Below are 7,607 nucleotides of genomic sequence, written 5' to 3'. Positions count from 1 at the left end.
TATTAAGCAAAGATAATAATTCATATTCAGCAAGTAACTACTGAGCATCTGCCATCTGCCAGACATATTTTAAGATATTGGTAAAACTCTTTTCTTTTTTATGGCCGAATAATATGTTGTTATGTATATATACATTTTCTTATCCATTCCTCCATTGATGGACATCTAGGTTGTCTGCGCAAACACTTCATAGTATACAAAATGCTTTCACATATATTATCGCATTTGATCCTCACTAATGCTGGCATCATCTCCATTTTCATTTACAAATGAGAATATAGAGTCAGAAACGTTAAGCGTTCTGCCTAAGGCTAAAGCCAAGATTTTATATATATAACATCTCAATGTAGGCACTACCCTTTCTCTTCTAGAAGTAAGGAGGAAAATAGCCTTGAATAGTCTGCTGAGCGAGGGCCACTTGGAAGAAGGCAAGGAGAAAGAGAGAGAGAAAATAAACCTGTACAAAAAAACAAACAGAAGTTTCAGGAAAAGGAGAGAGAACAGAGTACATAGCTGAGCAATATGAGCAAGTAGATAAAAAATTCTTTAGAAATGGGAATCTCTGGATTAAAATTTTTTCATTTTTCCATTTCTTTGATGTAAACCTCCAAATTCTTAAACCTTTAAAAACATCTGCTATGTACCCCAAAATTCTGTAAGTTTTGGTGGAAATCTAAGTAAGGGGGCTGAAAGGCACTCACTTCAGAGTTGACTTGGAACCCGAAAGAACGGAGCGTGCGTAGTAGAGCAAGGCAATTCAGACTGCCCATGTAGGAGCTCATGCGGGAAGTGACAAGGAAAGCAAACCTTGCCTCCTGCCTCCGGATGCCCAGAGAGGTCTTCAAGAGCAGAAGCAACTCCTGCACTTGGGATGGCATTAGTCCAATTTCATCTGCATTTCAGGGGACAAGGAATGGACACTGACATCTGGATGGCAAAGTAATTTGGTATTTTGAGGAAAGATGGGATCTAAAACAACTTTTTGGTTATTATTTAAGGGAGGTTTTCAGTTTGGAGTTTTATCGGCCAAAGACAGGAATAAGAAGATAATTGAACAGAATAACTCTTGGCTACACTTTCAAAGAACCTTCAAAGCCCTGGGATTTCTTTGCAAGCAAAAGATTAGGCAGAAGGCTTTCATGACCAAGCTAATTCTGGACACTACTAATTGGACAACTGCCCGGGAAACCCTGTGACCAAATATGTTTGCTAATGTCCATAAACTTGAAAAGACTAGAACACTGGTTTTTACACTTCCTTTAGTGATAGACCCCTTCACTCAAACAAAACTTTACACAGACCACATGGGGGAATAAGGCTGGAAATATGAAACCCCCTAATCAAACCTGGGAAGCACTTTTTAAAACCCAAAATATTCAGGGGGAGTAACGAATCAATCTTTCCTGAGAACGTGTATATTATGTTAATTTTCTGTTACAATAGACAAGATAAATCCTCAAAAATACTGCTTAGACTAATCTATGATGGAAAACATGAGTATGGAGCAGGGGATGTTGGTGGGGATTTTCTATAGCTATAGCTTTGATTTTTTTTTATTGTTATGTAGTAATTTTCTAAGTCTTGATAGGGGTTTGAGTTACATTTGTCACATGCAGCAAATGTGTACTTCAGATTTGTGTGTTTCATCCATGTAAATGTTGTTTGTATCCAATGGGCAAAAAACTGTAAACAAATATTAAACTCTAGCTAATGATATGCATGTTGAAGTACTAAAGGGGAAGTGCACAGATGTCCATAAGTTACTTTGAAATGCATCAGAAATAAAACAAGATGGCTTGATGGATAGATGGAGGAATAGATAGATGGATAGATATATGACAAAGCAGGGATAGTAAAATGTTAACAGTAGAATCTAGGCAGTTGAGCATACAGATTTCAACTTTGCTTTATGCTTGAAATTTTTCCTAACAATGTGTTAGAGGAGAAAAGTCCTTATCTTTTAGAGATATATATTGAAAAACTTTCAGATAAAATTATGCAATGTCCGATTTGCTTCATAATCATATGGAGGAATAAGTATGAAGGAGAATAGAGGAAATAAGATTGACCGAGAGATCTTAATTGTTGTAACTGGTAATGGGTACATGGGATTGTCTTAGTCCAAGCTGCTATAACAAAATACTATAGACTGGGTGGCTTAAACACCCACCATTCTGGGGCTGGAGGTCCAAGATCAAGGTGCTGGCAGATCGGGTGTCTAGGGAGAGATCTCTTCCTTGTTTATATACACTGTCTTCTCACTGTGTTCTCATGTGGTAGAGAGCAAGGAAGCAAGCTCACTCCTGTCTCTTCTGATAAGGACACTAATCCCAGCATGAGGCTCCACCCTCAAAACCTAATCACCTCTCAAGGCCTCACTTCCTAATATAATCACACTGGGGGTTAGAGTTTCAACATACGAATTGGAGGTGAAGGAGGGGGGAGACACAACATTCAGTCCATAGCAGTTCATTTTGCTATTATCTCTACTTTTGTGTAAATGTTTGAAATTTCCATAATATAAAATCCTTAGAAATGAAAAGAATAATACTATGTTACCTATCCCTTTTTAAAGCTTTCTCCTAATTTCCATTTTGTAAATATGATAAAATACTGTGTTTTAAAAAAAGCTTTTAAAAAACAACAAACAATGTGTTTTACTCTTTATGTCACTATAGTAGTGGATCCCCATTTAAAAGATCAAAGTAGCAATTGTGCTCTCTTATTAAATTCATTTAACAAAAGTTGTGCCAAAAATGGAGAAAGCCCAGTTCCTATTCTGAAAGGGTTTTTCATTATGAAGCATCAATAAGAAATTCTAAGTTATTAAATTGTACCTGAGTCTGGTTCCTGATCTAGGTGTCCCCAAAACAGATAGCAAAAAGGCTACTACTTTGAATGCGGTTGCTGTGCCAGTTTATGGGGCACATGCCCGGGCCACCCGCTCTGGGCCCCAGGAGTTCAGGCACTTGTCCGCACAGGAACCCAGGTTTCCTGCCTCTAGAGTCACTGTTCCTACTTGTTTCCATGCTGCCTTTCTAACAAAATACTAGAACTCTCAAACAAACAAACAAACCAAATCACACTTTCGAAATTCTTCAAACTGGAATTTCTTCTGTATGTTCCCTATGCAGTAAAGTTGGATTCAAAGAAACGCCCCCACATTCTGATATTTAGCCAAACCACCTCAGGCTTTATAATGGGGCCAGAAATATGATGAGGCCGGCTAGGTTCCAAGGTCTTCCATTCTTTCTGCTCATCATCAAAAGGAAAAGATCCCTCTCCCCCACACCTTCCTCTCATTGCTCTCTCCCCCGGCTCGGACTTTCTTGTGGTCTTTCAAAACATTTCCTTATGAACCTGGATAAAACTCGAACAATCAAGGCTATGGAAAACTGGAACATTGTTTCCTGAACAATCTGAAACCTAAAAATAAATTAGTGCCTGTGTGTTTTGTTCGAGTTTTGGATGAAAGCCCCAAATGACTTTCTTTTGCACCTGAACTGGTTTGCCCACACTTGTGCAAGGGAACCACCCTTCCCTTGGTGGAAATAGTATCAGTTATTGTTCTGTGACTTTTAAGCTTTTTGGTATTATTAAAGAACGTTCTCCTGAGGGCAAGAGATGTCTAGGGGTGATGGATCACAGAGAACAAAGAAAGTATGTGAAGGAAGTGATAGGCCAGCAGGGACTGGGTGGTTCAGTGGGCGCTGGATGGCCAGTGGATTCTGCCATTTGGGTGAGCTGGACACCAGTCACCCCAAAGCCTGATCAACGTGGTGGTAAGAGAGCCACAGGACACGTAAAAAAAGCCAGAGGGCTATGAGGGAGCTACCCCAAGGGGCCACGGTAGATCATGCCCTGGGAGACGATGGCATTCAAAGTCAGTTCACCGTCAACTGGTACTACACAGTGGCTAAGAGAGAGGGCTCCTGAGCTAGCCCTCCATGGGTTTGGAGCTCGGCTCTTCCACTTCCTGGCTGGGTGACCTTGAGTAAGTAAATCCGACTTCAGAAGGTCTCATCTCTAAAGTGGGGAAAATCATAGCCAGCATTGATCAAGCACCTTCCACAAACAAGGTCCTATTGTGAGAGCTCAATATTTAATCTTCTTGACAACCATATAGATTGATGTTACCTTCTCTACTTTAAAGAGCTAAATCAACTTCTAAAAGTCACATAACTGCTAAGGGGTGGAGCCCAGCCACGAGCCAGGCAATCGAACTCCAGAGCCTACTTGTTTAACCATCAGACTCCCTTACCTTTAGTTTGGGGTCATTTTGCAACAGTGATTATTCATAAGTCCCTCTGAAACCCCCCAAAATAATCCCCTATTGTTATAAAGCAATAGCTGAAGGAGCAGATCTTATTCACCTAAGACCGGAACGAGCATGAATAACCTGCCCATGGCTAAGTTAGACACAAACCAGACTGGGAAGAGAGAAGAGGGCAAGGGCCTAGGGGAGGATGTCCAGAATCTGAGGCCATGAGGACCACCAGGAGACACCAACGGCGGCTACCAGATCCAGGAAAGATGGCCCGCAGGGAGCCAACGGGAAGAGCCTTCTGCAGGGAGCCCTGTTATTGTCAGGACATGTGACAATTGCAGAAGTGGCATCAACCCAAAAGCACCAAAAATCTAAGACATTTGGTTCAGCACCCAAACTGGAGAAGGCTGGAAAGAACACTCACCACAGGCAAAACCGAGAGGATTATCACAACACCAGCTAGGGGAAGGGTTTAGAGACGGGAGGATCAGAAGAAGCCCGGGTCATTTGTATCTCAGAGTAAAATGCGGAACGATGTTCAACTGCTATTTCTTACTCTGTTTTTCCTATCTGAATATATGTTGCTCGTGTCATTTCCATGGAGAGGTTAACAGTAAAAATCTCTTAAAAATGAAAACTACTGTGCTCATATTTCAGGGAGAGCAAGGAAGTAGAGTTGATGGAAAAGATGCTTCCTGCTCTGAAGACAGCACCAGGAGAGGAAGAATTTGGAAATGAGAGACAAATGGGCCAAATCCCAAGGGCTTATGGGATAAAAGAAAGACATGTGTAGGAGCCTGTCGAGGCTGCAGAGATGGACTCAGGGTGGCTGGAAGGAGGACTTGTGTTCTTGGCTCATCATGTAACTCCTTGGTGACACCTACAAGGCCCAGAGGATCAGCAAATAAAGCTTAGCGCCAGGAAGAAATCAGGAGCACAGTGCTACTGGCTGACCACAGCACACTGGCTCCCAGTCTAAAACCGCTCTTTACTTTTCCCACCCAGCCACCTGTAGTCTACACAGAGTCGACCTGTGATGAGTCTCCACCCTTCTGTCCCTCTCCTTCTGAGGGAGACATGAAGGAAAGGGGAAGGCTCTCTGAATCTCTTTAAGACTAAGAAGAGATCAGAACTGGGATCTGCCAAAAAAGTGAGAGGATGGTCTGGGAGCCTGGGGGCTGACCTTGGGAAAGCTACCCATGAAGGGAGCCCACAGAGGATGGGTCACTCCGAGCCCCCTCCAGGCAAGGCAAGAACCTCCCTGTCCAACACCTGAGCCCACACTAGCTAATTCTCCCTTGATGCCTAGGGAGCACACACTTGGTCAGCATCAACCCATCAACCTCTGATCCTTCATCAGGAGAGATTCAGAGCCTAGGGAGCACACACTTGGTGCCTAGGGAGCACACACTTGGTCAGCATCAACCCATCAACCTCTGATCCTTCATCAGGAGAGATTCAGAGCCTAAGTCTTTGTGCAGACCCATCAGCCTACTCCCCATGGACGGGCTCCCTCATGACACCCCGGGGTATCTATAAGTTGAAGAAAGGTGGGGAGACAAGGCATCTCCACTGGAGGTAGATGAAACAAATTAATTCAAGGCCCAGAGGTTATAGTTAGAGGCCCCCCACCTTTACTTGCAGCATTCAGTAGAAGCAGGCCCAGGACTTTCCTGATCGTCAGAGAGGAGGCAGACTTCTCCTGCTGTATTAATCGCCATCCGCAGCTTGGCTGCCGTACTGATTATTGAAAGGCTCTGCTCCCACCAGGTGAAGAGGATCTTAAACAACAGAAAGAAATGAAGAGGGAGGAGAGAGGAGAGGAGAGAAGGGGAGGGGAAAAGAGGAGAGGAGGGAAATTTGTCCTGATGCATCTAAACCATGCATTGACGTCAGCCTTCTTGTCTTCTCTTTATTTAGCAAAGGTCAAAAACATATTACAGAGAATGACAATTATACCAAAGTTATATATTCCAACTTCTGGAATGAGGTGTGAAGAAAAGGAATAAAGAAAATAAAACATAAAATATGTTGTGTGTGTTTAGCATCTAAAGTGATCATTTTGGTGTAACAAACACCAGTCATTTAAAACTGTTTATAGATGACTTTAAGTGAGTTCACATTTACAAAATGCCTAAGTGCGGGAGAAACATTAAAAAACATTGCCTGTTTCTCTCTGTTAACAATGACTTGCTTGAGACCAATTTCCTGGTCAAATATTGAAAGCATCAGATGTGTAGATTTCAATGAGAGTTCAATAAGCCTTCCCAGATCTAAGATGGATCTATAAAACCGTGAGACTCATGCACAGGCAAAGCATGAACAAATCATGAGACTCATGCACAGGCAAAGCAAAAGAGCAAATCAACAAACATCTAATGTTTACTCTGGGCCAAGCAAAAAGCATCACCTGAACAGTGATTGCCCTCTTGGGGAGAAAGGAAAAAGAGTTCTGTGCTGACTCCCTCCAGAAAATTTCTTTAATGATAAATATATTTTTATGTAAGTTTCCATATTAATAGTGTGGTTCAAATAGAAAAAAAATGTACATGTTCTACAGGAAATACATTTTGAAGCTGACTGTATTTCTCTTCTCAGCCATAAACAAAGCTTGCCCTGCCCGGGGGGGGAAGAAAAGCATATTGTATTCTATACAAGAACATAAGATATCAGGCTAAGCTAAAAGCAAACTGGGCTGTATTTTAACAGAAGGCAATTTAGCACAGAATTCAAGGGTATGGGCTATGGAGTCAGAAAACTGCCCGTGGCCCCGAATTCTCCTTCCTAGACTTACACTGTAGGCACGTTTCTCTTTGAGCAGACGCCTCAGCTGTAAAAGCGTTTTTCCTTATAAAGTCACTCTGAAAAATAAGAGAGTCTTGGAGCTAATGCTTAGAGATTCTCAGTAAGATACTCAGGTTGAACGAACACATGCACTTATCTCATTTCTCTGCTAAAAGAAATGAAATAGATATAAACTCATGAGGACAAGGAATACAAGTGAGGACACAATAATGGAAAATAAATGTCAACTAATTTGAGGGAGATAAAAAGTGGGTGGAGGAATGGTGACTGACTCAGCAGAGTCCCTTCAGAGAAGGATAATAAGAAGAAGCACATTGAGCTGCTCCCACTGAACCTCAGAAAGACTTAGGGATTTAGGACCCTAGGTCATAGGAAATCATAGGTAAGGCTTGAGGGGACAACAGGGGAACTGAGCGGAAGGTCAAGACTGAGCGTTTGGACCCCTAGATTCCTCCATGAACCCAGCAACAACCAGCTGCCATTCTCTCATCTCCAGAGGCTATCGAAGCTATACTATTCCTGGAGAAGTTAAGGC

The sequence above is a fragment of the Pteropus vampyrus genome, unplaced genomic scaffold (genome assembly GCF_000151845.1).
Source record: "Pteropus vampyrus isolate Shadow unplaced genomic scaffold, Pvam_2.0 Scaffold2, whole genome shotgun sequence".
NCBI lineage: Eukaryota > Metazoa > Chordata > Mammalia > Chiroptera > Pteropodidae > Pteropus > Pteropus vampyrus.
Note: the sequence above shows the minus strand (reverse complement) of the source record.